Below are 20,962 nucleotides of genomic sequence, written 5' to 3'. Positions count from 1 at the left end.
ACATTATAAATAATCTGAAATTTAAATTCTTAACATTAATCTGGAGCATAAATATAAAAAATTGCATTTTGCAAAAAACATTTGGTATCAAAAAAAATTAAATTAATTGATAAATAATTTATAAAGTCTGTTTATGACCTAGCATCACGATCTTCGCCCATTCTGACCGCACTTTGCTATTATTTCACAGTTCGAAAACGAAGAGGAAAATTTCATATTACCATTTGACAAGGGATAATATATGTAGGCATTGTTGTCTAGAACTGGCAAATTTTAATAGTTTCAAAAAATAGTTTCCAATAAATAGATTAGAGCTCAGACATATACCAAATCCCATTATACAAACAATACATAAAGCATGGTTTTATATTACAGTTTGAAATTGCGAAATTACATGAAATGATTGCCTACATTAACTGAAAAACACTAATCGAATATTTATTGTCATTTTACAAGAATACGCTTTACTGGTTTTAAATAAAATCGTAAACATTTTAAAAGATGAATTAATCTATAACCAAAGACAAAATTATTAATTAAAATATAGTTTTGAATTACGATTTCCTCGTACCTCACTGCACGATTTCAATTGAACGACAGTATAATTTTTCTCTTTCGGTTCGTAACTAAAATTGAAATGTACTTATGAATTATAACATTTGAAAGTGATGTTAAAAATTGGATTTAGAGTGTTTAATAATGGTTTGCACTTATATCTGATATTCCATATATTACCACAAAAAAATGATAACTGATATACTACGGAAGTCTTATGTTTTTGCTAAAATTCTTACTATTATTTCACATTAAAAATTATAACAATATTAGCATAAAAAATTTCGTTCAACTAATGCGGCTGGAAAATCGTTTTTTAAGTCTACAATTATTACCATATTGATAAAAACTAAATGAAATATTTTTAAGTTAGAGCAGTTGGATTTAATTCCAATTTCATGCTGTTTAAACCAAATTTAGATGCTATCTTTCAACAACCGTAAAATCGACAGAACTATTATAATTTAAACTAACATTATGAGAATGATTTTTTTTAAAAAATGTAGGTAGCCAAAGGACATAAAATATTTGGATTTAAATTTAAAATTATTGAATGCATGATTTTGAAAACTAAAATCAGTCTAATTTACAAAAATTAGAAAAGCACCAAATAAGATAAATCAAGTTCAAATAAAGGAAATGCTTTCGGATTAGAAAAACCAATAAACACTGTTTTTTAGCCACTGTGCTCATTATGTTTTGAAAAATATACACAGTATCGCAAATACCGAATTGTTCTTGATGCAAATATATTTTATTTTCCTCTAAAATGAAGTATAATTTGTAGGCAAAAACCCTTGAAATCGCGGCAATTTGTTCCCAACACTATAAATTATTTGTATCACGTGAATGAATCAATATCAATAAAAAAAAATCGCATTTCAGAAGTATTTTCGAGATTTTATTTCCATTATAAAATGTCAGAAAAAGCTCCCAATTAATATTCAAACATGATAATGAATGCAACTTAGTTATTAGTTACGTGTTAGTAAATTGAAATTTCAAAATTCATTGATCGAATCATAAAATTTCAAATGAAATCATTTTTCATAGATAAGAAATCGCGAAAATTTTGTTAGGTTAGAAAAGGTTAAGCACGTTGTTTACGTTCTGCGTAAGGCTATCAAGTTTCAAAAGAAAGATCACTATTGCGTCTTCTGTCCACGAAATTAATTACGCTACTATAATTCCGAGTCCTTGAAAATTAGGGAGAAGGAGATTTTAATTAATAATTTAATAATCCGAAAACATTGTTTACTCGCAGGCAAATTAATATTGAAAAGCTTTCCAGACCTTTAAGTTAGAAATAAGTTCAACAATGGCGTAATTATAGTAAACGAGCCATAGCTGCAATAAACTTAATATGACATTCATAGATAGAATAGAAAAATTCATTCAAAAGCAACTGAAATTGATACATGTTAAAATTAAACACATATCAGATATAAAATAAAAACAATGAATATCACACAAATCTAATACATACTAAATATAAAAATAGTATGAATCCATTGTTAGACAGAATCATAAAACTTGACGACTTTAGTTTGTGTTAATTTTTTTATAATCGTAGCCTTAAATTTTATCTTCAAATCACATTACAAATTATTAAAGAAATAATAATAATAAACAGTATTCTTTAACCATACATAACATTGTTTTGCAGAAATAAGTTGTTTATGAAAATTACAAATATGAAATCAACTAGAAAAAATTCTTTGAGAAATACATTTTAGTTACAACATCTCTGTTTAAAAATAAACCAGCTAAGATTTATGTTCATTTTTGTCATCCAACTTTCTCTAAAAAGAACTAAAACTGAATTTCAAATAGGTATTTCTTAATTTTAGAAATTTAAAATGGGATTATTTCAGCGAATTATTTTATTGAATATCATGTAAACGTACATAGTACCACATAAAACGTTTAATTCGATTTTTTTTGTTCGATTTTGTTATTTGTATAAATTTTGCCCTTAATAGTAATTTAATTCTTTATTTAGATGCAATCTCTCCTTCACACTTTACAAAGGATCAGAGGAATAGAAATGTAATCTGGAAAAGATGCAAATTGCTTTAGTTTAGTTGACTGACGTAAAATTTATTACTTCGACCCGGACTTCATTTTACCATTGTCTGATGATGAGAACATTTCAGTAGGCATCCTCTTCTCCAAATTTCTGCGCAACACATTTGGCAGAGAACGAATGTAGTCTAACCAGATCTACTTTCATGGAGATTCTTCATTGGGATCGGGGTTTGAACATGGAACCCTGCATTCCCGAATCTCACCAGGCCATTGTAGAGATATAAATTGCTGGAAACTACTTACTTTAAACTTATGAGAGAACCAGCAAAAAATGTTGTAAACGGCCCGAAAATGTTAAAAGAGAAGGTAGATGCGCAATATTATATTAATCCTCTGACTGCCGCTTTCCTAAAAACCAAGATTTAGATACAACATTTGCAAACAATTTTGAATATTTTTAAAACAAGGCAAACTCATTATGTTAGCCGATAATTGCACGTCATTATTCAAATATGTAAAAAACTGCAAGATAGGCATAAATACACCGATTCAAACCAGTAGAAATCGCGAGATAAGTAATTGGAGGCTTAACAAATAAAAGTGTTTAGAACTGATTAATTTCCATTTAGACGACTACTCATATTTTCTAAACGCATATTTGTAGAAATCCAATAATACTAGTACATTCTAAATACAGGGCAACAATTCAATAATTCAAAACAAACACTGAATTCAGATTTCTGTAAGAAAAATTATGAAATAACAGATTAATTAACTTCCAAAGCAAGACTTTTTTTTTGTTGTTAACGATTCGAATTTCAATACACATGCAATGTGCAAACTAAAAGTCACAAAATTACGTTCAAACCTATATTTACAGAAACGGATAAATAAGAATGAAATATTTAAGATTTATTTCTTTTCTTACACGCGCAAGCCAATAAATGCAATAACATTGTTCCGGAAGAAACAATTCCGATGGTGGAAACAAGGAACTTTTGTATCTGACAGCAAATTTATCTAGCGTCACCAGTATCTCAGGAAATACAATAGCTACCACAAAACTTACACGGAAGTTCCGCAACATATGCCAATAAAATAATATTTCAGTTTGAATAAGAAAGTCCAAAAATGAAAATCCAAAAAGGAGAAACCCGGAAGGGATATAAAACTGGATGACAAATCGTTTACTTGCAGAAACACGCACAAAGAAAAATCATACACAGAGAAAACACTGAGGCTTTCTAGATAAATTGAAGATTCATCTTTGGTTTAGATGTCTTAAATTATTGAAGGGTGCATATGTAATTGGAGAATGATGTAAGCATTGTTGAAAGTCATGATTTTCTATCACATTAACTGAAACAAATGTGCATAAAGTTTGAAAACGCATGAAATGGTTGATCTTTGAAATTCTTTCACAGCAAGATAGAAAACTACTGGTCATAGATTTAAACGAAATTCAAAGAAACTGTACTATATATCTTTTAATCAGATAATAATTCACGACTCGAATGATTAATCTTAATTGATCGGGCAGCGTATTTTCAAAATAGCTTTGGCTAAAACATTTTTAAGCATTAAAAAAAAAAAAAAAAAAAAAAAAAAAAATGGACAAAAGTGATAATCTATTACAAGTTCTGAAAAAATATCCGTCTTGTATATATAAATACAGTATCCTATTCGTCTCAAAAATTGTATTTCATATTGGTTTTACACGCTTTTGTTTAACTTGATTGATTTCATGTCAGTAAAGGCAATTATTTGTAATCGATTTTCCACTCACTCCTTGATGTTGAAATTTTGTATATTGGTACTTACAAATAATTGAGTGACTAAATTAAATTTGATTCTATATGTATAGTGCTATCTTATCTGGTAGTTAGTTTGATTAACATTTCACTGAAAGATTTTACGATAGTAAATTAACAAATACATAAATAATAATTTTTAAAAAATACACTTTTGTAAATGAACTAAAAATAAAATTCTAAAAACAATTTATGGACGTCAAAAGCTCAAGGCACAGAAAATATTATGAAGAAATTAAGTCAATGAAGATTAAAATTACTCAACATTCATTAAGAATTTAAAAACATGCGAGCAATTGTATAAATATGATTGAAATTACTTATTTCTTAGAGTACTTCTATCGACATCATATGTTTTTACAATTTTGTTTCGGCATCCATATTTCACAAAAAAAATTTGCTCATAAAGGCTTGTTAAAACTTTTTTTTAAACATTTTGGAAGATTTTTTTTTATTGTAGCACATTCAATGTGAGTGTCTTCGAATCCAAGTCACAATGGGCTTGAAGACCAACGGAATTTAGTCAAGTTGTGGTAAAAAATAGCGGTAAGTTTATTTCATTTTTAAAAAACTTACGACATCAAGATAGATATTCGATATTTTATTTCAGAAATATGATTTATCAAAATGGCATGAACAAAACTGTTCGATAAGACAAATTTACACAGCCGCAAATCATGCGTTATACTTAAATGAATTTAAATGTCCGAAATGCTTGTGAAACACGCATTTCCCATCGCATAAATTTTGACATAACAGGAAGACATTTTTATGCTAGTTTTATAACTCATTTCTATTCAAAGGAAATAAACATCAAATTTTAAAATGCGCAGAAAAGTTCAAGAGTAAACTCCAAATATACACGAGTCAAAACAGGCTTTAAAATAGCAATAGAAAATGAAATCAGTTTAATTTTATTCTTATAACCGAGAAAAATGTCCAAATATAAATTTTTCTATTAATTATAAAATTGTATAAGATCACAGTGTGAAATTAAGATCTCATAGTGATCCTATACCAGAGGTTCCCAAACCTTTTTTCCTCGTGGACCACTTTCAAAGTTTTACTATTTTCGGTAGACCCCCTGATGCTACATTTCTACTGTATTCCCAAAACTCCTAAAAAATATCACCCTAAATTGGGGGTGTTAAGAAGGAAAAAAAAGTAGCACATTTTCTTGTGTCCTATTTATTAAAATAATACTTGTGGTTATTCAAAATTATAAACATTTATTATTACAATCAACAATTGACAAAAAATCAACAATGAACTCTGAAATGTAAATCAACAATAAAAAATAGTCATACTTTTAATGAGACGGATGTACTTAATGAATTGACAACAAATTATCAATATTTGGCTTCTGTTTTGTAAGAAGTAATCTCAAATCTCCCCGTTCTGTGATGTTCAATCTGCTCCTTTTTCTTTTTGTTAACAGGTTGGTAACGGCACTAAAACTTCTTTCGACAAGTAGGACGAGGGAAAAGCTATCAAAAATTTTCTCGCAATTCTCCACAGCCCATGATATTTTTCGGGGATTTATGCCTTCAGCCAAAATGTTTGATAGCCTTTTTTAAATTTCACCTTCAGAATTCACCGTCTCGAATATTTTTGAGTACCTACCTAGTCAATGATGCTACCTGCCTACGTTGATAGGTAAATCCAAGCCAAAATTTTTGTTCCTTATTATGAAAACCAGAAAATTTTTTGGACCCCCACTTACAACTTGTGAACTCCTGTTTTCTTTTCACGTCTACGTGGACCCCCGTGTGGTCTCCTATGGACCCCTGGGGGTCCACCTGGACCACTTTGGGAACCTATGTCCTATACAATCTAAATGGAATGCTAGGCACTATCGTGCGTCCCGAAAGCTAATAGGGCCTAAAGCAGAGTACCTTATATTTAGATTAGAAACTCATTAAATGATTTTGTTACTATTTAAGATCTACAACAGCACATGAAAGATTATCCAACACAACGTTGCTTCACACAGAACAATTATCCGTAGATTTAAATTTAAGTAGGATAAGAGACAAAATTGCTGAAATTAGAGCAAGGAAATATAAATATGCATTTACGTGGTGCAAACTAAGAATTAATATATAGATGAGAATACATATTGCATATGTTCCTTTGTTGTATTCATACTTAGGTTTTTATTTGTTTAATCATTTTTTTCTCCTTTATTGGGTTGATATACATCATATTTGTAAACGGAACCTCAAAATCCAAAAGGGTTGTGCCGGACACAAAGATTTACCTTAACATAGATGGTTTGTCGAATTCTTAACACCTATTGGTATTGATTTTAAATGAATAATTGGATATTGATATATAAATGACAATATGAATATGAAACTACTAAAATGGGAATTAAAAGTATAACTATTTTCGTCAAAAGGAATTTATCTCTGGGCATTAAAATTAAGAATACAGGAACAAAAGATAAGAGGAAATTAACCAAAAACATATCTCCATGATATAAGAAAAAAGAAATTTCAACGCTAACTACATCAAGTGGAAAAGTATGCTTATTTGAATTTAAGTTCTTGCCATTTATGACAATTAATGCAACCTGTATAGCTAAAACTATTCTTTGCAAGAACTAAAAAAAAAAAAAAAAATGCTTATTATTTCAACATAATAGAATTTAGAGCTATATTACACTTATGTTATTACATTTTACAGTACAATGAGAACTACATAATTTTATGGTACAGGATACAAAATGCAAGCTTCATTTCGTTAAGAAATCGGCAACGCTGGAGAAAGTTGAACGCTGCAGCGTTTTAACGTCTGTAATTAGCGAGAAAGTCAAGTTACATTAACATCCTATGTTGAAACAACATAATTAAAATCATGAGATGCATCTCAAAACCAAACGGTCAGATGACAAAGACACCCGAGGTGGCATACCCTTACAAAGCTTTCTCAATGTCAGATTTAAGTGCACTAGGTCACATACAGCGGATCTTTTGTGGAATCGAGGTTCGAACCTGGAAATCCCCAATCCCGAAGCCGAATCTTACCATCGGTTCACAGTGATCACAATTCAGGAGTTAATGATCAACGATAAACATTATAATTTACTTTGTTTGCCTTGAAGTTTCATTAAAAAATAATCATAGAAATGCGTTCAGTTATATTTTTTATAACTTTATAAAAGAGGTAAAGGGAAAGTGTGGGAGTGAAAATCTAAAAATGCAAATCTTAGAATAAAATAAAGACAGCGTATCCAAATATTTGAAAAATTATAAAATATCTTATCTCCAGGTTTTATATAACATACCAAAAGAAAACAGAAAGGTATAAAACTCTTGAAAAAGGTTATATTATGTGCATAGCATATAACCTAACTATCCCAAACAACCATTCTAACCTTTAGAGGGAACTACTTCTGAAACCAGGGTGGTTAAGTGAGTCGTAAATTCGTAAGATGTGCGATAAGGCTTTAAGAGGACAGCAGGCGAGAAATGGGTTTGAGTGCAGAGAAATTCCTTTGCAGTACTTAAAAAAAAAATCCAGCAACTCGTTCCCAAACTTATTATATCGTAAAGAAAATATACTAAAAAAGCCGTCTGTAGTTAGGCGCCACGAGATCCATAACGAGATGAAATGCCGGATGTCTCTAAGCTAGGAGCTTATACTTCATCAAATGCGATTCCAACAGCTCAGAAAATTTATTGGAGCCTAGAATTACAACTCAGAGTTCAAATTTTTACTGTAAAAAGGATTTTTGGAAATATAATTTGAATTTAACTTCTGGAAGTGATAAACTACATTACGAGAAAAATCTAAATACGCTGAAAGCAATGATAGCGTGTTTAAAAGATTTACAAAATACTTAAGAACGTTTTGGACGTTTTCTTAATTCTAGCTTCTTTATCAACCAAGGGCACTAAATTCGCCACATATTATACTCGTTGAATATCAAAATATGAATTTTCATTATAAGTGAAAACAGTTAACAAATTATTTGATAACAAAAGCCGGTAATATCCGACACCTAAAGAAATTGACATGAGGCATTTTTCAATAATGATATGAGAATGGAATCAATTTATCAATCTTTATCAATTTATCATCAAATTTATCAATCTTTGTATGAAATTATGTAGGTTGACACAAGTTCTGACAAGTTTTTTTAGTAAATCAGAAACTTAGATGCTAAAGTTCTTTATCTCAGACAAAATGATGTGTCTTGATTTGTTACCTAATTGTTAATTAACCAAATTAATTAAATCTATCTAATAAGCTAAATGAATCCCTTTTCTTATTCTAATTTCAAGCCTGAAAAAATATTTTAACATATGACCAGAAAAAAATGGCCCTTTGAAGGGTTAAATGATGTCACAGTCCCATTACAAACCTAATTAAACTTTACATAACTACTAGAGATGACTGAATTAAGGCGAACTTCTTGAATAATGAATTAAAAGTTTTGACTTTTTCTGATGGAGAGTAAATGACTGCTTGCGGACCAGGTTGGGTAAGCAAATTTTTCTTTCCTCCGTTTTGGGGGAAGATGTGATTACACAATGGCGAGATTACACGATAGTGTACCAATAAAATTTAATTGCCTGTTTTATGGCACCCTTTCCTCTTGATTGGTGCACAACGGATTCAAAAGTGAAATTGGCAGGACGTTTGACATATCATTGGTATACTGCTAACAGTGACCAAGCCAAAAGGAAAATGAGTTAATGTTTTCTTATTTTAAAATTCTTGCGCCGAAAAAGACATTTAAACACAGCAAAAACACATGAACTCGCCTTTCTTCCGACGGTCATTTTTAGAAGTTTACCGAGGATTATGAACATAAATTGATTACACTTGTCATTACACCAGCAGCAGCCATGGAGGAGAAAATATCTGTTATAGTTGTTATTTGTAATGTTTTCTGAAGATACAAATCCCATTTATATCTGACAGCAATCCAATCAAATATATGCTTATTTATCTCACGAATAAGATTTCGGAAGGAATACGCTACTGTACATATAGCTTTGATGTGAGATACGGATGGCAGTGCTTTGGTGGAAAGATTATCAGGCGTGAAAAGGTTTGTTACCTTTGTTTTGTCTTATTCTCTAGTCGACAGAAATAACAAAATGAAGTTGAAATGGGTGTAGTTTATTATAGTTCATCAAGAAGCTATTCTTTTTTATAGGCTCTTTCTTTCATTTTTTTTTCCTTCAGAAATTATCACTATGACATCAATATATCAGCAGCGCATTGTTCAAATTACTGCACGAGATAAATAGTCCTTCGTCTCTAAAAATAAAAAGGAGAAGATCTGTATGTGTCTGCTGACACTTCACTGGACAGACTGACTTTGAAATTTTTGAAATGCTTTTTCTATAATTTCCAACAATAATTTTCATTGTTGCAATTAAATTCAAAAGGTTTCTGTTGCTTTATCAAATATTTAATCGCTTGATTAATTTATTGTTGAAGGTTGAGGTCGACTGATAGTTAATTATCTGCGATGTTCACATAAGAAATAAGAAAATGAAGTTACAACAGCCCGAAATGTGCAATTAGAAGATATATAACGGGGACAATTACATTTTTAATGGCACGGTAATGTCAAGGAGCTTGACTCCATTAGGCTAGTTCATATACACGATATGTAATAGATGCACGAGGACATTAAAACACGGATTTTAAATCTACCGTAATTTTATGCTTAAAAATATTTGTGAGGGAAACGTGAAATTACGCATGGGCCATTTAACTAAAACTAAGCACAGATATTCCCGGCTAATCAGTTGATCGCCAAAAGCGGCCAATTTGTAATAGTTTAATAGTAAAAAAATCAAACGTGTCATTAATGCGACACTTATTAGTCTTGGTTGTTATCCGATCAAAATAGTTTCGTTTTCAGAGAAGCAGACAAAGTATTATTCCTAAAGAACTTTTCTTTTTTAAAAATTATTTGTATCATCATCAGTATAATTTCAAATTGCAATAAATAGTAGTTGTATGATAATGCAGACTATTCACTGCTTTTTTTCACTTTCATTATCCACTCATCGCATTTGGAGTAAGAATTATATGTTCAATTCGCTTTGGAGAGTAGAGTATATTACCATTTTATGCCGTACATTATAATATTTATATTAGGTTAGCCTATTACTAACCAATATAACTCTTACAACAACAAGTTTGACTTACTGATAAATTCAAGATAATTTATCAATAAGTTATGAATTCGACTAAGAAGAAAAGAAATAACACCAGAAGAACAAATTTAATGAAAAGACTAAAAACATTTTAGTATCCTCAAAAAGATGTTGTTTTAATTATTTTACATTTAATTTATAATTCATAATTATGTATTACGGAATTGTGAAGTAATTTTTTTTCTCAAATTCACCAGCAGATGGCGACGCGCACACGGATCCCATCTAAGTGAATCGATAACAGATAATTAAGTTTTGAAAAATTAAAATAGTGAAATGCTATCTTAATATAAATAAAAGTCTGTGGCTATCTATGTATGCATGTTCCACATTACCTCCTAAACACATGGACCGAACTTTCAACCAAATTTTCTGCGAATTATTCTTTAAGATAAAAAAAAAAAAAAAAAAAAAAAAAAAATGTGAACTTTCAAAGAGGCATAAATTAAATATTCAATTCATTAGGAATTAACAGAAATTTTACCTTTTTTTTTGCAACAATTTCGGAACCAATTTATTCCACAAGTAATATTTCTACACCATCATAAAATTTAAAATGTTTTTAATGATATCAATATTATTTCCATATAAATTTTTGCTTCTGTTTTAATCAGCTCAAAATTTTAATAAACGAGTAGATGCAGACAATTTTGAAATAAGAAAATTTATTGATACTCCGTTGTTAGGAAATGTTGAGTCTTTGAACTTCTATATTTTCATTTTGTGATATTTCTGCTTTTTTCTTCTTTAAAAAAAATTGAGAGTTACTTTTTAAGATTTTCAAAGAATTTATACGAAGAACAGTTGCCAAAACACATTAGTAAAACTGTGGAAGAATACTAAATGAAAAGTTGAAAATCAGACGGTTGACAACTATTGATTACATTTCATGGAGAAAATTGGCTATCGGCGGTTTTAAAAATCTGGTTTAACTGATATTCTCATTTTAATTAAAAAACGATCCCAACGATAAAAGTTGTGAATTATTTCATACCCAAATAGTTTTATATTAAAAATATAAAACATGAAAGTATATTAATGCTGAGAATTTCGGAAAAATCAGCAAGCTCAAATATATAAGTGTACTAACTGAAAACTCAAACATACCACGAAGAGTCTAAAAATAGTCAAGTCAAACAAAATAAAAGTGTACATTAAACAAAATTACTCAGTGTGGAGAAGTACAGGTTGTTATTAAATCGAAACTAAGACTAAAATATATGCGTAATCTTGAAATGCCAGCCAAGTTTTATTGAGTCAGCTTCATCAAACACAGGTGCTTTAAAAAACACTTAGGATAGTTTCGAGTACTTGCCTAGAGCATTCAACACATTTGTGCAACTTTATTTACAAGGGAGTAAATGAAATCTACACTCAAAGAAACTGGGACACTTGGGTGTGATGGTCAAATATCAAGAAAGTAAAAAGCTTGTTTATGGACGAAAAATGTTTTGAAATCGAATCGGATTTCAAGTTACGTTTTACAACGCTTTATTTTTCATTTACGATTCAAAAACTGAGTTTCAATAGTTTAAAGCGTATAAAGTGTAGCTTTTATGTTTGCTTTCAGGATAAAGGTAGTTTTTATTATCTCTATAGGAGCTCAATGTTTCTTAAATATTTTACAGATTACAACAGAAAAAAAAAATCAAGTAACGAAATAAAATTTTCATGAAGAATGTCCCAATTTCTATATAATCGAATAAAAATTTATATTATTTATAAGTAACGTAGTTGGAGTTATCTTTTTTCAGAGTATTGTAGGCATTCTCAGAAAATATTCCATTATCTTCACATGATATTTAGAATTGGAAGTCATAATAGAATTTTTTTTAAAAGTAAACATTTCGATGTTTTCCAGTCCATGGTCATTTTATACCAAATCGCAGGAAAAGAGCGCCAAATAAACTGCTGGACTTCTTATAACTTTGAGCGGTGATTACCTTGTAATAAGGAATGCAATAGATGCGAAATCGTTAATTCGGTGCTTTAAAGAGGTACAAAAAAATTCAATAAGAACAAATGATCTGGTTGAAACAGTGGAAATTTATACATAAAGAATTTCTTGCATGCATACACGATTATAGGTGTTATTAAGCAATTTAAATACACAACATTTGAATTGGAGTGTGGCTACTTTGCTATATTTCATTAATATTTTTTTCTTCATTATTTGATACATTGAAATGCGCAGTCATTTATAGAATAAGAGTTTTGAGATTTTACGAAGTGATTTATAAATTGCTTAGAGCAAATTTTCTATCCGAAATATATTTGCTACAACACGCATTTTCTTGAGATGAAACATTTAAATACAGATGACGTACCATAAATCCCTTATCATTCGTTTTACTTTGGCATTCCAAAATTACGAGTTCAGACCCGAAAACTGCAATTTATTGCACTCGTTAAATATTATAAAACTGTTGCATAAAGGTACAAAGCCCAAATCGAAAGAATGCGAGAAATGTTATACTGCGAACATTTTCTGAAGGCTTTGAATATATCGTTTATTCTCAGTTTAGTTTAAATTTGAAAAGGACTTCGCAATTTTGAACTGTACTCATATGATGGAGGCAATAATTAATCTACCAACCACTGCCCCTCCAAATTTCAACAACACAATCAATGGAAGTTCATTTGACGGCGCTGGTATATTTAATGCATATCAGGATACTTATTATGACAGAATATTTGTCAGAATTAGGTTTGGAACGTGTGGTCCTATAGATTCGAAGTCGAGAATTTCCCATCAGGCTTTTGAGTACATAATTATTTCTCTGATTTGAAACCTAGTTTTTGATTTAATTTTAGTTAGTTAATAGTCGACTTTTAAACAATTTCATTTAACTTGACAATTAGGAAAGAAGCCATGCTTAAGAAAATGATTTCATAATAAATTTTTCACTCATTCAGAAATTTGAAATTTTGTACATTTTTTATATTTTGAGAAAATAATTATTAATCGATAACTTACTTTCATGTAAGAGACAGCAGCATGTAGTGAATTGGGGGGGGGGTTCTAATTTCTTTAATATTTATGTCAGTGAATTATAAAATACATTAAAGACAAAAGTAGGAAAGTACACTAATAAAAACATTTTCATTTTCAAGCTTTAAAAATTTTATCCACTCAACACAGTAGCTTTCAAGTTCGGTATCGAATCGAATATTTAAAATAAATCGTATAATCATGCTAAAGCATCAGAAATCTGTATACAAAAGGATTACAATACCAATCCCTAAAGTTGGACTCAAAAGCTTTCTCAAACCACAAGAAAGTGTACGAATATTCCTAAAATGGTTTTTCCCCTTCTCTTTTCGCTATACCACCCCCCCCCCTTCCCTCCGCACACGAGGAAAATAAAAGTCGAAGTCTAAAAATTCCCCTTCGGGTATTGCAGTGAGGGAATGTATGGGAAACGACGAAAGCAATGGAACAAAAGGAAAATAGCTTCGAAAATGCCCAACCAACAACCGGGAACCCAATAAATGGGCTCCTCCGAAACCACCCCAAAACATTTTGAAAGATGCACAGAAGCCTTCCATATAGACCCCAAAACAGTAAAAAGGCACCGGCAAATGTTGGCCCCGTCAGTAGAAGAGAGATCATGAAACTCTTACCCGACGGAAGAATAAACCAGATCTCAAATAAGTTGAGTGAGCAAAGAGGCAGAAAGCAATAAAATGGAAAGGTACAAACGAGAAGATGGCTTTAGAAGAAAAAGCGTCGATTTTTAAAATTGAACAAAAATGGAGTAAAACATATTGCTTAAAGCATAGCATTCAGTAAATGACACCATTAACATCAATATTTCAATAATCTGAATAAAACAGAGTAATTTGAAGAATTTCAAAAAGAAAAAAAAAAAGTCCTTTATTAGCTCAATAAAATCAACAAATATACGGTTTTATTGCTTTTTCTGAAAAGAGATTAGGCCTGATTTTGTTGAAGACTAAGTGTTCTATTCTCAGGCTGCAATCTTAACCAGCATTATTCAAAAACAAATCCGACGCGTGCTTTAACAACGAATGCTTCACGTTATCCAACTGGCTATGAGATATTCACTTCAATCGAAACACTAATGAAGAAAAAATTTTCTAAAAGGACGAAACGAAGGTAATATGTTCCCATATACATAAGAGCTAAGTCAGACTTTATCTCAGATGTTACTCAAGATCTCTAGGTCGTTTTGAATAACAGAAGATGCAACACTTTCATTTATAACGACTGTTTCGCTTAAACGCCATAATCGCGCGTCATATGGAAATCGAATTATCGCTTCTCAAAATTAAGCCGAAATGACATCATTCAAAGACGCTATAATTCGATGCAAAACTTACACATAACCCAACTCGAGTATTCTATGAATTCTTAATTGAACCATTAAGGCAACACCTTCAACCGATGAGAAAAGTGTCATCCAATCAGATAATAATAATAATAATAAAAACAGCCCAAGGATTAAGCACCTGGTTACATCTAATAGATGAAAGGGATTAGAGTCAACAATATAGTAAACAGTTTTCGATGAAAATTACGACTTTACAAATAATAATTGAGTTCTATATAAAGATTTCGATTAGACGCATAAGGAACATCGAAAGAAAACGTTTAATTGTAAATGCTTTATTTTCGAATTTTTCACAATGTTGTGGACCTAATGGTTGTAAAAGTTGCAAATGTCAAAATAGAAATTGCTGGAAAAGTTCAAAAATCTGTTCTCACTAATGACCTCTTTGCATTTTCTTTTGAACTACTTGCAGGACTACCAGGAAATTGTTATGTTTACAATATAAAGTATTAATAATCGGATACTTTAGTGCGATGAACGGTGTTGATATTTTTAGGATTTAAATTATTACTTTATTAACCAGCAATTAACAGAATGCAAAACCTTGTATAAACCCTTTGTAATATTCAGTGGATCATTACTCTACCAAGAACTATTTCAGGGCCCCCAGACCTAAAAAGAAAAATGCGCACGTTTAATCCCCCCCTCCAAAAAAAACCCCTCTTTGACTGCTTACATTCCATAAGGTCAAACATTTTACTTAAATTCGACATTATGGCCAGCTATATGACCAGTATGAACCATCGCTGAGCTATAGATAATAAAAGCAAAGGATTTCACGTGTAGCATGCGATTCATAGAGCCCGAATGAATACCTGTGGAACACACGTAAATTATTAATTGAAATGTTAATTTTTAACTCAGAGTTTTAAATATAAAAATTCTGTCATGCGATGCAGGAGATTGACAAGACATATCACTTGTAAGCTTAATCAAGAAATTAAGCTTACTCTAGAGAAGAAATTTTATCTGAAGTAAAAAAGTGCTTTAATGTTCAAAGTTTTAACACAAAAGGTTTTTCTCAGCAAAAATTTTCTGCGCTATATAAACAAGTGAGGGAAAAAAAATCTATCGATACCAAACCTAAGCAATAAAACTGAAAAAAAAAATCACATCTATATTATAAAGACGTGCAGAAATGTTCTGTAACGTACATTAGCAATAACTAGTTTGATGAAATATGGCAGCGAAACTCCGTATCAAAAGAGGCCTTTTCCTTCCAGCTAGAATGACAAACGGTTTTGCTTCGTGATCGATTTTACGGAAGTTTCTAATTTCATAAGTTTTACGTGCTCAGATAAACTTTAACCATCCAACTTTCGAGAGAAAAAAAAGTGCTGAAAAGATTTATGCCCATAACATTTGAGAGAAATAGTACGAAAAATGTTATCCGTTTAAACTTCTTTTAGATGATGCGGGCATAAATCAACTGAAAAGAAATATTTTAAATATAAAACAGATTTAAAATCTTAGTGGATAAACGAAAGAGGGGGAAAAAATTACTGCACGACTGCAGTAAACGCATTTTAATATACCGATTATTTTGCATTAATACTAAGCCTTTTATCATATTTATTATTAAATAGCAACAAGTATCAATATAAAAATTTGTCATGCCATAGTACCCATATTATAAATACATGACTATTCATATAACCTTTTTTTTTTTTTTTTTTAAATCTAGAACTGTATTGCATTCCGTCAAATAAACGCTGGTTAAAAAGTTCGCTGCCGCGTTACTCGCATCTAATTAGCCGACCCATTTACTACAGTTAAGAGATAGCAAAGGGATAATCTAAGATGTTTGACAACGAACGTGTTAACACGGTCAATGAAAATACATATTAGTAAAAGTAACGCGTTGCAATGAATGAACATTATGGAGAAAATCAGTGGAAGAGTTCCCTTCTCGACTTTCTTGTATATGCGCATAATATTTCGCGTAGGGTATAGCTTTCCAATAGAGCGAAGAAAACCAAATATGTAGTTTGCACCTTTTCCCTTTGAAAAATTGGATCTAACGTTCGAGACAGGGCAATTTTGGTGACATGATCACATAAAATATCACCGAGTGATCTTCTGCGTTTGAGTAATTACATTTACATAAACACGAATAGGTAGATCGAAAATCAATCAACTTTTTAATGGATATGGTCCAAAATTTGACAGATCTATAATTCAGATTAAAATCACATTTACTCGCCAAACTGGTTGTGCTTGAGCTATTGAATTCGTATGGACAGACATATTTCCTTTAGAGAGATATCGTCCAAAAATAGAATAAGATATACTATTTCGGAGTAATAATCAGCAGCTAAATCACATTCGTCTAATTTCGATTTTATGTTCACAGACATGCGTATTTACCAAAATGGTTTCATTCCGAATCTTGAAGTTCTCATAGTCTGCGTTGAGGCAAATTAACAATAAATATGCCATACTCCCCGTGTGGGAACACAAAGATCCGTTGTTGCGCCGGACACTTGAAGTGGACAGGCCTTTCTAGCGAAAGGCTAGACATCAAAGGCCAGCGAGTCAACGAAATGACGGTATAAGAGACACAGATCTGACTCTGAATGACCACGGCTCCCAAGAAGGATTTCAGGCAAGTCAAGTCACAGGCCAAAGGAACAAGGCGTTAAGCACAGTTTCATCAAAACAATGCGGTCGAATTTTTTTGGGATTGCAATAATAAGCATTATTTTGTATACAAGAAAGTAAAAAGGATTTGTTATACTATTTATAAACATCTAGATACAGAGTTAAAAGCATGTTGAAAATGTTTTATGTACAAAACAGTAAATAGATTCTTTTTTGACGGTATCATTCTCTTGGAGATTGATAATGCAGAATGATTATCAGCAAATTATGTTTCTCACTGCCGACAAACAATCTATTGATAAGAATTTACAATTTTACTCATTGGCTTATTTGATGCCCACACAATCGGCTTTACTACATTTTTAAAATAGATCCCACACCGATCTCAATAAAACTGCGCAATTCAAAGAAGGAATTATTTTCAAAAAGATGATAGACCTTGACATCACATCCTTCAACTCTACAAACACGCCAGTATTCATCGAATCAAGTAACAATTTTATGGGAATTTTATGTGTAAAGTGATAAATTAGACAGAAGCGACATTCAAAATATGTCTCCCATTTCAAGGCGACAGACGTTTTTCTGTACACACCATTTTGATTTTTTATATCCTTGTTTACTGCTAGACTAACATAATGGGTTAGTCCACTGGAAAAGAAAAATTCACAGGAGGTGGAGGGGGAAGGATTTAAATGGTAATGACTAATTTTGATGAGTAGAAGTAAGCAATACTAAATAAAAACAAATTTAAAGCCACTGACTTTCCTTGATATAAGGATGGGTACAAACCGGTTCGTAGTGGCGTTCTTTTAATATATTCGTAGAAAAAACATGGGTTATAATTCTTGATGAGTTAAACGGTTTGGCATTTGTGGTATGTTTACTTACCAGTAGCACGCAAAGGCAACCTAACAATTTTAAGGACTGAGTCACAAGTATTCAAAGATGAACGCAAGGCTTGATATTCATTAAAGTTTCGTGTTCTGTTTAATAAGTTACATAGAAAAGCAAGGATATTAATAATGTTTAGAATGAGTTAAAATTATTAATGCATTAAACAGTAGAAATTCTTTCATTATTTTCCAATTTATTTTAGATCAATTTTTTTTCCATTAGATTAAAACTAAGCTGTGTCACTGATACAGAATCAAAATATTATTTATTTATTGACTCGTATTCAAGATTCGAAAATATTACCATAGATATGCAAACACAAAATGCACTAAATTTTAAACCTATACCACAACAAAAAGTTACTGAAAAAACCGATTGAAAATTAATTTTTTAAAAACAAGTCAAGTTATGTAAAGTGTTAATAAATATTCTAAAATAATGTATCTGTCAATCACAAACACTTTCCACCAAGAGAAATCTCCTGAAATCGGTTTTCTAATTCCTTTCTTGAAAATAAGCAACGCCATTCTGGGTCTATTTCTAGGCCAAATGTGTCATTTTTAACTTTAAAAATAATTATTTCTAAAGATATTCAATTAGGTAAGGGAAAAGATTGTGACTATTTTTGAAATAAAAATCATTATTTAAATTAAAAAGCAAACAAATATTTGTATTTCCAATCTAGCATTTCAAGCAATGAAGAGCAATAGTCTTGTAACAAATTTGTGATATCACGATTAATAAAATGTAAAGAATAAATAATTATTTCAGGTCGAAGCCAGGTAATGAAGCTGGTATAGCCAAAACAACTCCATATCGTCGCTTAACAAGAAAACTCCATCTCAATTTTCCAAATTTTACAACAGACCGATTTTTTTTCTATTAATAATGAGTATAGTGGATTTTTTTCTCTTTAACACATGTGTTTCAACTAGATGCATAAAAAAATTATTTGCTATAACTTGCGAAAAATTCAAATCTTTCTGGCCTTTGTGAAACTGAGATAGTGTGGCTTGCTAAGCGACGATATAGAAGAAATAACTCGGATTTTATTCCAATCCAATTCTTTAAATCTTTCACAAAGAAATCGCTATTCTCGCTTTTAAATGACTAGGCATTGATCGCCGCTCGGATCGTCATTATGGGGTTGGTAGGATTACAGAAACTAGATATACCTAAGACAGAAAGTAGTAGGCATTAAGTATATATCAAGAAGCGTTTCATTGCCCATTCTTGGTTAGCTCTGGCGAATTATTATCTTACCTACCTGTTTATCTTCATGTTCCATGATCGTTAGCATGAAATTTCATATTTTCACTCGCTTCCTTGTATGCTAGAGTTTTGAAAATTTGAACACTTGTATTCTTGATAATATAAAAATTTAATATTTTAAGGACTTAATTGTAAGTTAATCGATCAATTTAATTACACTTTAAATCCATAAAAATAGAGCCAACTGAAATTGCAACCGAGAAAAAAAAATTGATTCCAACATTTCCATAGTATTTATAATAAGTTATCAAAAAATTTGCTTTTTAATATACTAATATAAAAGTATGTTTTAAAATCTAATCATTAAATTTACTCAAGAATAATTATTGCATCGTTTTTAGAAAATATACATAGGTCATCGAGAATTACTGAAATCCGCGGTTCTTGAAGATAAATCCTGCAATTTCATAATTCGATATATTGTGAAGTTTCCACAGCTGGAACAAGAACAAAATATGAATTAGAAATAGCTTTTTATCGTAGAAAACATTTCAGTTCTCTAACTATTAAAAAAAAAGATTAGCCACATTATTAACCATTGCTCATTTCAGAGGAAACCGATACTAGCAGTCACGTCGAACATTGTATTAGCGCAAATGTCTGTTGAAACAGCACTTCCGGTGAGAGAGTACGAAATCTTTTCTCCTACAGGTGCTTTTGCAATGTCTGTTAATTTGCCGATAGGAAATGCGGGCACAAAACGCTCGCATCCCCATTTCCCCCAACAAAGCAGAAATAGACTTTCAATAGCATCAGGGTAGTTCGTTCGCCTTCTGGTGCATTTATTTAAATCACAAATGCAATTAGTTAAGCGAAAGCGCTCAGTTTTCATCATTCGATTTCCATTTATCTCTTAAGAGAAGGTAGACTAGATGAAAACAGAATTCCCCCAAGGCGATTCTATTCTACACGGGAAAACCGATTAAAATCTCGACGAACTATCTCCTAGCATACACTATGCATGACTATTTTTAGAAAAAGTTAATAAAGAAATTAGAATGTTCTGTATATAGAATATTTTAATAAAATATTGCATAGTAAACTTGAAAATAAATAGAAAGGTTTTAATTAAACACTTTCATTAGTGTACTTGATCGGCATCATTTGCTTTTTTTTTTTTCTTACTATTTTTAATCTTCAGACCTATTATTCCTTAAACTCAATAGATATTCAACAAATTTTTTTCAAAAAAGTAGTTTTCTTTTTAATCACCGATTTATCATCTAACACATGACAAGTTGCAAGAATATGAAAAACT

General features: G+C 30.8%; 1 protein-coding gene across 1 annotated transcript in view; it reads right to left on the bottom strand.

Moving 5' to 3' along the window:
* The window catches only part of LOC129960215 (equilibrative nucleoside transporter 3-like), a 101,349-nt gene that overhangs the window by 37,331 nt on the left and 43,056 nt on the right, over positions 1 to 20,962 (bottom strand). The gene's annotated exons all lie outside the window — the stretch shown is intronic.

The sequence above is a fragment of the Argiope bruennichi genome, chromosome X2 (assembly GCF_947563725.1).
Source record: "Argiope bruennichi chromosome X2, qqArgBrue1.1, whole genome shotgun sequence".
NCBI lineage: Eukaryota > Metazoa > Arthropoda > Arachnida > Araneae > Araneidae > Argiope > Argiope bruennichi.
The sequence above is the reverse complement of the archived record's forward strand: the minus strand, read 5'-3'. Positions and strand labels throughout refer to the sequence as shown.